Source organism: Perca flavescens, chromosome 24, assembly GCF_004354835.1.
Source record: "Perca flavescens isolate YP-PL-M2 chromosome 24, PFLA_1.0, whole genome shotgun sequence".
Taxonomy (NCBI): Eukaryota; Metazoa; Chordata; class Actinopteri; order Perciformes; family Percidae; genus Perca; species Perca flavescens.
In genome coordinates this window covers 9,262,280-9,274,084 of record NC_041354.1, presented here as the reverse complement: position 1 = coordinate 9,274,084, position 11,805 = coordinate 9,262,280, and the positions used below count along the sequence as shown (strand labels likewise).

The window sequence follows — 11,805 nt, the reverse complement described above, 5'->3', positions numbered from 1 at the left end:
TACTGTGATCTCATCATTCTGTGTTTGAGAGGAACTAACAGTAGGATTTCGGTAGATACTGCGGTTGTTTTTCTGCCTGACGCCCCCTCATTTGATCCTGAGGTCCACTCTACAGACTGCAACTGCAACAAATGTAGAGTCAAAACCCATTAATGAGCACAACACACACACACACACACACACACACACACACACACAGGCATCTGCTTTTGTTCCTTTGAAATACATGTTGCACTTCGATGTGCATGCGAATGTCTCGTATCCATCTTAACCATCTTATTCAGTCTAAAAATGGCATTTTCTTCTGCTTGTATTTGTTTCGAATGCAAATCAACTTCTTTTAAGAGTTATGAATCCAGTGATATTGACTTTGCAGAAAACTTTGTCCTTCAAGTTTCTGGATAAACCTTGTCGAAAATAAATATTTAACAAGTACTTCCACCTAAATGGCGTTGTCTTGTGTAAAACAGGGAGGAAAAAAAATAACACAAATGTTTCAACCCTCCACCTACCTCAATGTATCAACCCCAAACTTCATTTCAAGCAAGTCAAATAAAGAAAAAGTCTTGTTAAAATTGATATTTTTGTGCTGCATGTATTTGTGTGTTTTTTTTATGAGCCCAGTGTGTGTTTCTTTGCAAGTGTGTGGGCGTTCAGGGACTTTTAGAGAAGTATGCCGGCAGCAGCTTTTTCTACAAATGCCTCCTCTGCATTGAGATCAATACGTTAGGCCTTGGGGGATGAGCTTGACCTATGTGCGTAGTTTTTCATAATCACTTACGTCTTGAAAATACAGTTTTTTTAGCTCCATGGTGGCTGTGCCCTGGTGGGGTTGTATTTTGCTTTTCCACTTACTATATCTGGATGAAAAAGACTATTGGCTCTGGTATTTTTCAATTAAATGTTGAAAAGAACATGAGGAGGCTGGGATCACATCAGTTTTCAAAGAAGAATAAATAAATAAAATGAAACCAAATCTTACTTTACTGTTGTCTGCCAGAGATGTTGTTTAGCAAATATGAACCAGTTTGATGTGTGTCAAATGTCACATAAATGATGTTGTGACACAAGGCAGTGTCAACAGTCACCATCATTCGTCTAAGCCCAGATTATTTCTCCATCTATGAATTTCGACATGATTGATATTAAACTGAGCCCATAAATGTCTCTATTTGAAACGACTGTAGTTTTCTTTATGAAATATTGCAGTTAACTTTAAACCATTGCCGACTAATAACGTCTTCATCCCTGACACCGCCACTGGCCTGTGTCCTGTCAAAGTATGATGCCTTCATTCCCAGTAGCATTCTAATAAAGCAGGCCTTGGCCCTGAAAGAGCAGTCTGTGATGGCTATGTTCATTGTTCATGTGCTCAATAGGCGGCACATGGCGTGGGCAGCAGTCAGTGGGGCTAAATTTGTGCCTCTCTGCTCATTCCGGGGATATTTGTGACTTGCTCCTTGTTGACTCGTTTCGCTTCTTGCTGACAACGGGTCTCTGTGTGTCACAGACGGCTAAATCCAGCCAGCTGCATGCCATTAGGCTGCAAAGTGCTAGGGATGTGCATGCTCCTCTGTAAAGCATCAAGTGATGACGATTTAGAGCCTTTGATCAGCTAATAAATCTAATTACATGTATTTTCTGTAGTTTTTGCTATTATATTTATTTTGACAGTTTTGAAATAGTAATAAGAACATATAAGTCAATACATCACCATCAGCATCAGGCAATATTATCAAAATTAAGACCATAGAGATTTAGGCTGTGTCACAGAAATGTAGGAATGTTTGTAAATGAGAAGTTGTTCTCAAACAGTTTACCTGGACAAATAAAGGTTTAAAAAAAAAGAAAGAAAAAGAATGTAGTTTGTAGATGTATATTCAGGAACATTATTTAAGCCAAATCAATGAAATCACTCTTGTATCAACGCCACTAGATACATACTACATTAGTTTGTAGCCTATAGGAAAGCATGTGCGAGGAGAGGAGGTTATACTGTACATTGGTCAAATAAAAGTGTTGGAACTTATGGGAATTAGTACAGTATCTCACATAATAAATTGCAATAGGTTTTGTCAAATTACTTTAATGTTTGTATGTTGTCGATGATTTTGACAGACAGACAGGCACTGGTTCATAAATCAGTGGCTGCATCTTTTCCCCGAAGGAGATTCACTGTTGTTTCCTAGGTAACAAGCACCCCCCTCTCTTTACCCTTGGTTCCTCTGGACTGTACCACTTTTACTGTAGGGTGGGAATTGTGTTGTTTATCGAATATAACTAGATTTCTGTGTTTAAATTGAACAATATGAACCAACACATTCAAATTCCATACAATCTGTCTTACAGTTGCGGCCGATACCATCTCAAATAGTTGAGAATAAATGCGTTATTAATGTTTAGGTCGTAGTACTAACCCCCTAGCGAAGCACATTCAGCATTTCCTCGAACTGTCAAAATCGCTTGTTGCTTCCTACCCTAGCCTTAAAAGTAGTTAGCGAGCTAGCGCGTAGCGAGGGATAGCTTTCTTCTGCCTTCCATTCAAATATATTTAGAAAGCGAAAAAAGTTTTGCCGCTGGAGAAATAGGGCAGATGCTCTTTTGAAATAGTGACAAGTCTCAGTCGAAGACCATTTTTGCCGTCCTGTTTTGAACCGTAGGTCCCGTTACAACCGAAATAGCGCTCTCGAGTAGCGGTGGTGGCGGCTGAAGTGCAGCTGGATGTGACAGGTTCGTCATCAGGTAAGCTGCAGGTAGTTAGCTTAGCAGCTAGCACCCTTTGCCGCTGGCATTTCTTTACACACTTAACGGTGGTATGGTGAATATAACTGCTCTTTGGATAACAAAGATGGCCCAAAATGGTTCTAATGATGCTAGTCCACTATCATAAACATCATGCGCTGGTGTCTGGATTGCTATGCTAGTTGATAATCACTGCTCGGATAGCTAATGAAAACAAGTGAAAGCAGCTCCATAAAAACAAAGATCAAATCAGCATGCTTAGTGGTCCCTGTGTGTCTCTCCTGCATGGTGCAATGTAATGCTTTCTGGGACGTGCTGTTTTTTTTAATAAGTAAAGTAACCAATGACAATAATAAAATCACTCGGTTTGATAATAACTCCGTTGTTATTGATTCCATATATGATATGCAGTCATCATTGTCACAAGGTGCACCCATATCCCAGTGTACAACGAACTCTTACTTCCAAATGCAAATGTGAAAACACAATAAATGTAGTGGCACCTTGATTAATGGATTGTAAGATTTAATTGCCTTGGACAATAATAATAATAAAAAAAACAGTTCTAACGAGACGTAAGTGGAGGCACATTTTAATCTACTGCAGGTTGGCTGAGCAGGAGCCTTTTCACCTGGGTAAGGTTAATAAGTTCTGATCAGGCTAGCTGCTAGGTCATGTAAAGTAATTGGTCCTTCTGAAAATGCAAATTGACATCTCAGAACAGCATTGCACCAATGGAAGAAAGCATTAAGTTCAACTGAGCTATCAGTGTAACGCAATAACTTTGACTTGTCATTTGTATGTTATAAATTGTGTTCATTATGTCTATTACACCAGTTGTACACTTGATTAATACATAGTAATCCACAGTGCACTATGATTGTTAGGAAATTAACTTTGTATCAGCAATATGGAAAATTGGCCAATATTGTGTTATAGGGTTAAATTAGCATCACATTAACCTACAGAAAATAGACAATGTTTGATCCAAAGCCAGTTGGAATTTTAATGTAGAGAATCCAGTACTTCCTGGATGATCTTTTGAACACAGCCTTAAACTTGCTCCAAAACACACTGGTTGACCACTTGCCTACGTGTCCATTAGGCACTTGTTTATTCTCTATCATGTGGACTTGTGACAGACTTACCAGAATGGGTTTCAAACGGACGGAAGCAAAACTCTCGGCCGCTTGATATTTGATTACAGCTAATAATAGAAAAAGACAGCTGCCTTTTCATTGATCTGTCTTCGCTGCCCTATTTCTGAGCCCTGTTTTTTTTTTTTTTTTTTTTCTTCTCTCTGTCGTGTTTAACTATCCAGTAGTACCACCGAATACAGTATTCTGTACTGGGGAGCATTTTCAAACAGTTTAAATCTTCATATGCTGTAATTAGTTATTGTTTTGGAATACTCCCTTTTGTAATTGAAAATGAAGCCGCTTTGTGCCACAGAATCCTAAATCTGGTTGTGTGTGAGTGAGCCAAGCCGTTTGGGGTCAAACAGGACAGGGATAATAAGAGGGGAGGGGATACTATGTGGAAAGGAAGTGGCTCAGCTTGTTTGTCTGCCAGGCTTTTGTTTGTTTTCCTGTCGGACAAATCTATTTTGAAGGTAGGCTATCTGAGGTCTGCCGGTGGAAATTAGCTACATGCAGCCAGGCTTGTTATACATTTATTGACTGTTATATTCAGTAACGTGGTTATTGAGAAGTCAGTTGCAGCCAAATGAGAAATTGATAAGCTGCATCTATCAGCAATGATGGAGCAGCTTGGCCTGTCCAACTGCCATTGTTGTGGATGAAAGAGAACATATTGCGTTGTTGAATTTTCAGGACATAACAGTCAAGTTTTACCCTGCAGTAATAACACAGTTGCCTAGTTGCATTCCAGCTCCTTTAACCTGATGATGCGTGTGCATGATGTGGCATAGTGAGTCTATATTCACGGCTGGTGTAAGGTGACACTTTAGCTTTTGAAGGCTGATATCCCCCGCCTCCCTGTTCATATAATGGCAGAGCGCTTGTCTGTGCTATTTCATTACAGGTGTTCTGATGCCTAAGACGACGTCAGTATTCAGTGTCATGTGCTGAGGTAAACAATTTTTCATGCTCGAGAGAGTAATCTCTCCCCCCCACCCCCACATCCTCTCAACCATTTGACAAATCTATTTCCCTATGGAGCATGATATTATAGATATAGATATTAAAGCATAATCAGTAAATAGGTTTGTTTATCATAGAACTGTAGAGCATGTTTAGCCTCATGGATATCAACGAAACACCCAGGCTGCTGCGTCATTCACAGCCTTTGTATGAGACAGAGGCAGAGACAGAGGCAGAGAGAGAGAGACACACACACACAGGGAGAGACACAGAGAGACAGACGGTACAGCTGTTCTATTGAATCTGGATCGAAAAGTCATGAAGCTGGATCTCTGACTCATCACTTCTGTGACGCTCCGGTTTCACGGCTCATATGATGCCAACCAGCATGTCATCAGCTGGGTGGAGGGGGGGGAGGATGGGCAGGGGGAGGAGACAGACCAAGACTTCCACATCCCAGCAACCACCAATCTTTATTTATTTCATTTTTTTAAAGCACATTCTGATGCAGTAACAATAACAGAAATGTTCACTAGCTGTGCAATTTTCCAGTCCAGTAAACTAAGGAATTTGATTGAAATAGAGCTTGAAAGATAGATAGCTTTGACAAATGGGGAAAACGCACAGGTGAGGGATGGAGAGGAGAAAGGAGTGTCTGGATGGTGGAGTGGAGTTTAGAGGACGGATGCTGAAGGGAGGTAGAGGAGAGTCGGCAGGGGGAGGAGGTGTGGGGGCTCTTGTTTCCTGGGGGGATGGTGTTAAATGGGATGATAGAACGTAGACAAGGACAGGGCTGATCTTCATAATGCCACTGCAGCAACTCTTTGATTATTGCTTACTTTTATTGATTTTTTGTATGAGAAACAAGTCTAGACTTTATATTTTTGAGCTTGTTTTTCTGTTAGAAAACAAATAAAGTGGTGCTGATTTGAATTTAAATATACTAAGAATAAAAATAATAAGTAATGTGATAGCTAATTGTAGCGGGGCATGCAATCCGGGAAATACCTTTTAAGATCAGCATTCGGAGGTTGTTACTGTAAGCACAGTTTTAGCCCTATCACCTTGTCTACTTTGTTCCAACCGAAAGGCACAGAAAGCTGTGATTCAGAGTAGCTGTCCTTGTATTGGCTGGAGCTGTTAAGGGGCAGGGCTTTGCCACGGGCTGGTGGGCAGGAAGGGGCTGGCTTTAAGGGGTGTGGGGGGGGGGGATTTGGCTGGAAGTGTTTTAGCCAGATAGTTGGAGTAGACACTCTTCTGCTTCCTGCCTGCCTGCCTGCCTGCCTGCCTGCCTCGCTCGCTCGCTTGCTTGCTCCGTGGCTGAGAGAGAGAGATAGAGAGAGAGAGAGAGACATCGAGAGAAAATCCCTGTCTAGGCATGGACCTCCGAGTGCAGCACTCGGCAGCTCGCGAGGAATGACAACAGTTCACATGGTCATTAACTCCAGTCGCTGAGGCTGAAGGGAAAGCTGTGCTGTAGCTCAGTGTCACAGAAGCACCGGGGGCCTCCTAGTCTCAGGACAGCAGACAGACAGACAGAGGCACACAGCCCAGCTACGGGACCCAGTGAAACAAGGTGGGAAAGAACCGTCATATTGGCTGGCTTTTTCTTTTCTTTTTTTAAAGATTTTTTCCAGGAGTTTTGCTGCAGTGTGCTGCATACCAGTCTGGGTGGGGAGGGAGGAGAGGGAATGTTTTATCTGTGCGAGAGAAAGAGTGTGAAGCTGAAAACGAGGGAAGCAAGGAGAAGAAATATATAGTGTGAGATAAATGCAAGAGTCCCGGGAGCTTGCAGCCACACAGTGACAACCCTTATTGCAGTTCCCAGCACTGTAATAGACTTTCTCTTTAGACTCATGAGGGAGAGGCATTATCACAGCAGTTGTCTTGCCCCTTCCTAAGTGCAAATGTCAGGCGCTTTTTTTTTTTTTTTTTTTTGCCAAATGGGCTTCATATTTTTCACTCACTAGTGAAAAAAGTTGTTTTGTGGCATCATCCCTGTCACTGCTTGCTTTGTGCAGTACTCACAAAGTTTTTCCTTGTAACTCGTGGTGCGCGTATTTTCCAAATAACAAAGGGCAAAGATTGTTTGTTCAGAACAGGGTCTGATGTTTTGACACTCTTTATGTATGTGGACACAAATAGCTGATGGCCTGAATAAGCTGGAACTTCACATTTCTAATACGGCCCGCATCATAATTAACCTTTTTGAGTTTGATGCAGCGTGGTTGATGTGTCCCTAGCGTTCCACTGTCCATCTAGATTTAGCTTTGCACTAGCCACTGGGCCTGCAGCAGTCAAGCAGTGGACATCATCGCCTGCATGGAAAAGGCCAGGGTGGTGTCATACATCTGGCTGTGTATCAAGGGGAAGTGGGTGTTTTCTAAAATGGAACATCAGTTCAGCCCTTCCTGTTGAGAAAAGAATGGGATAAGTCTCAGACAAGTACCAAGTCCTCACTGCAAGACCCTGTCAGCCAGAAATCCCTTTTCTCTGAATTGACTCTCATGCAAATTGCACCTCAAGATGGTTTTAAAAGGATTTAGTGGTAGGTCTTTATAGACGTCTTCTGCATGAAAGAGGAAGTCTGATTGCCTTGTGACACGAGGGTGAGTTTGCTGAATCATTCAGCTCTTATGTTTTCAAGTGCTGTAAATTGAAGGCTTACTATTTCAAATCACTTGATGTGTTTCACTTAATATTTCAATGTACAAGAGCTTTAATTTAACAGTATTTTCTGTCCTTGATTTTATGATATAAAGTGTCAGTGGAAGTTATAAAAAACAGGTACTGTAGTGCTTCTACGATTTCTTTCACCTCAGACCTTTAGATCAAGTAAGCTTGGGTATCCTGTTAATCATCATGTTTATCTGAGTGGCGCTGTTCAACTCAGGCTGCCAACTATACTGTAATTAGCTGATGACTTGCCTGAGTCCCGTGGCTAAGCGGGGAGTAGACAAGAACACTCACACAGTAAACAAGTCCATTTACAGAGTGCAGGGGTTGATATCCATCCCAGACACTAACACTCTCTCCTTATCAAAACTTAGCAAATGATGGAAAAGGTACATCATCTGTTCTGTGTTACGAAATGGGCCACTGATCAGGAGAGGTAAGCCCAGTCCCATATCATGAGCAGGGCCATTTGGGTCACTGTGGTTTAGCTAAGGCTATTATGATATGGGGCACACCTATCTGCTGACTCTGTGAAATGCCTCTTGAGTTGCCTCCAAACTAGGGCTGCACGATATGAGGGAAATATACCATAACGTTGTTGATAAATTGATAAATAAACAAATATTAAAGTGTACTCAGTTCTGCATTTCTGCTGCTTTCAGTATCCTGCTAAAATACAATAAACTGCTTGTTGAATTTAAAACAAATCACAAGGAAATCATTTACAACATTATTAATTAAACAAATTGAACATTGAATTGGATAGAAAAGGCATGGCATGAACTGACAGTTACATTTGAATGTACAGTTTTCTACTGATATTTTCTTTCAACTAACTAATCTCTGAGTGTCTGTCGCGATATGCTGCAACCTTTCGCCATGTGCGTCAGTGGATATTGCGATAATCATAAAAAAAACGATATCTTGTGCAGCCCTACTCCGAACAGTAGCTTAGTCCTGGTATAGTCTCTGCTAAGCTCACTCACCCATCCTTATCGCTAATGGTACTTGATGATATTGAACTCAAGGAGCCGTAGCTTATGCCAAAGACAATTTCATAAGCATCATAACGTCCATAGTATTAAATACGAATTAGGCTACAGGGTATAGCTCTGCTCTGATCCTCTCTGGAGGATGCAAAGGGACATTTTGCAAGCTGGTGATGTCACACTGAAAGTTAGGTGAGGTTTGTTAGGGACATTTTGATAAAACCTTTACTGTAAGGCTCACTCATTTTCCATTACTCTCTGGAAACTGAACATTTTCCTATTTCACCTAGACAATGAGGCCCCCTCTCCACAGCCTTGTAAAACATTGACCACTTGTTCCTCTTGGCAATGCAAATGACCATAGAAGTGTGGTTTGCCAGCATAAAATGGTAATTAATGGAAATGTAGCCACTCAGGTACCCAGCTCATGTGCTTGTCTGTCACAGTCATTTGTATTTCTACTTTATTTTTCTGGCAACACCTGGCGGATGCCACAGTATGACCAATGGAAACCTGGTAGCTTATCGTCTCTGCTGAACAAATACAAGCAGCTAAGATAAACTGCCCGACACAGACAGAGCGCACGGATACCAGACTAATGGGTTACATACATGGTATTCAGAGGTCAAGCCAATGACTTTCACTCGAGACGCCCCAGTCCCGCTGACTCTCATTCAATTAAGCAGACTGACCAAGATAATGCCCCTGCCAGCTGGCCTTAGTAAGCGTCAGTAATCCATAAAGTCTAGTACTGTGGTGCTTTTCTTCACATCTCTGCCCTGCTTTATCAGGTCAGCCTGTCTGTCCACTGTTTGTCCTGAGAACACAGAGGGGACAAAGCCTTCTTGCAGGAACTCGATAACTAAAGATAAACAGGATGTGATGTGCAGGATTTGGCTCTTGAGGTTGTATTTAAAACGGTCCTGTATAGCTGAAAACATAAAGCATGACACTATAAGGATTTAAGAGTCTGTCACCAAAGTGAACAGCCATATTAGTATTCACGCAAGCAGGGCGTGAAAACTATGGCTTCTATTTCATTACAATACCTTGAGCCAAAATCTAGGACTATTCCTTGACTCAGGCTGTATTCCTGTCAAATTTCTCTCCCTGGAAGGACTCAAAACTGCAGAAAAGGAACCTGGGTCAGTCAAGGTGTACAGGAGCGCATATTTCTGAGGTCAAAACATTGGGCACTATATGGTCCCTTTCTACCTGCTGACCCATTGTCTTTCCCTTTATATCAGTGGCATTGTGCTTAGCGCTCGACAGCTAAGCTCAGCGTAAACTAAGCCATCCTGCATGTACTGTATGTGTAACGCACTAGCAGGAGCAAAGCCAGTAGGCCAGAGGCACACTGTCCAAAGACACAAGTCAAACCAGACTAGACCCAAAACTGCAAGCATTTCATCATACCTCGGCTAGTGTTTTGCACTCATTATTGCAAAGCTTCCACTGTGTATTTGAGTTTCCCATGCTCTGAAGATGTGATGTTTTTATACGACAAAGGTGACGCCCCCCCCCTTTCCCAATATGCCCATTTCCTGGGCATATTGCAGAAGCATACAATAGTCTGTAGTATATGAACAGACATGGGGTCATGTTCCTGCATGACTATTATCATGTCATCACCCCCATGAGGGTGTTTTTGATCTCCAGTCCTCACCATTTGTTTTGAATACCTTTCATGACAAACATAATTTGATTGGTCCCTGTTGTTTCAGATGACCCCAACCAACCCTTATCGACATGGCCCACTCGAAATATGAAATCGTTCTCTACTTTCTCCACAAAAAATAAAAATGACCGATGGCTGTGTTCCCGAACCATTTTAGCACAACTTGCTCCATCATTTGAGGCCAAGTCTGGCGCCATCGTCCCTTCACACATTCTGACAAAGTAGGTTAGCTTGATCACAGACTTCTTATGGCTTCTAAAAATAAGAAGGGATTAATTGTTAAAGGTCAGATCTGACATGATTCTTACCTGACTTTCTCTTCTACAGCGATTGGCTCTCTCCCTGGGGAGATGCTGTGAAATTAAATCTTGCCTTGGAGAGTGGAGCCTGGGCGTCAGTACGATTGGGCGAGGAAGTGTCTCATCTCATTTCACATGATCAGCACTTAAGTGGGACAATATGATTAGGTAGACAATGGTCTGGATTCATAGGCGTGAAACAGTAGAGTGTCGGTGGGTGATTTCAAGGGGGAAGCATCTTTCTGCCGCTAGTTGTCTGAGGAAAATCTACCTGTCTTTGTGACTGGCGGGAAAAACATCCATCAGTCTGGAAGAATGTTTATATGTAAGCCACGTTAAATGGTCTTGCTGTCCTAATGGTCTTTTTCAGTTTCTCCCTTTGAAACGTCAGACTTCAAACAAAACTACAAACAGTCTCTGATTAGAGACCAAGTTTCAGACCAAGACGCAGGATGATTTTTACATCTATGGGACAGCAGGCGGAAAATACTGTGGATAACCCGAATCTGACCAGACCTGAACAACTGCATGACAGTAGTGTAAGGGTTTCGATCTATGAAGGGATTTCTTCTTCCCTTAACAGTAGTGTAGATGGTTTGAGTACAAGTCTCAGCTCGCCTTCATTAAGACCTAGTGGAGCTTGTCATAGGCCTTTAGAGGTAGTTTAAGATGTTGTTCTCACAGTATTTAACATTTTCTTGGTGTTTGCTCCTGGTCTTGTCTGTTTTCCGTGGATACGTTTACATGTTTAGAACAGTAAAGGGGGAATCTCTTAACTAGAGCTGTATGTTTTTACAACCCTTCTCCTCCCTCAGTCTGGTGTCCTCATCCCCCTTTTTCCTGCCCACAGTTAGCAGAAAAATATTTCCAGATGGGCCAAGAAAAGAGCTCCTTGCGCAGTAGCTTAGTAATGGGTTTCGTACGCACAAGCTAAAGGTCACTTCCTCATTTGCTCCACCAATTGTTCCCCTTCTCTCCCTAGACAACAAACGGATCGAGACCAGTACCTTTTACAGAACAAGGCAGGGAGCACATACACACATTCCCCCCATGAATGTAAATTGACAGACCACTGTCGATGAGCCGGTATCTAATTTGGACGGTGGGAGACCAGCGAATATTGCCGGACACTGGGCAGCGTCATAATCGTGTCTGGCACTGGCATATGCATCTGTCTCGGTCCCTCTGTGGCTGTTGGATGGCTGCCCGGAATAGTGCTGTGCCGCGCGGTTTTCTATTGGCTGCACCATCCCGCCGTGCATGGCTCTACAGGGCGGGTTGGACCCTCTGGCTTTTTTCTATCTCTGCTCTTACTCGAT

At 42.3% G+C, this 11,805-nt stretch overlaps 1 protein-coding gene across 22 annotated transcripts in view; it reads left to right on the top strand.

Annotated features, from left to right (window-relative positions):
• Positions 1–2,483: 2,483 nt before the first annotated feature.
• The window catches only part of mbnl2 (muscleblind-like splicing regulator 2), a 48,040-nt gene continuing 38,718 nt past the window's right edge, over positions 2,484–11,805 (top strand). For 20 of the 22 annotated variants that reach the window (XM_028571574.1, XM_028571573.1, XM_028571570.1 and 17 more), the window contains exon 1: positions 6,095–6,420. The gene's annotated coding sequence lies outside the window, so the exon portion shown is untranslated. Of the gene's footprint in view, positions 2,743–6,094; positions 6,421–6,823; positions 7,454–11,805 lie in introns of those variants that run through there. The other 2 variants (XM_028571568.1, XM_028571569.1) reach the window with 2 other exon arrangements.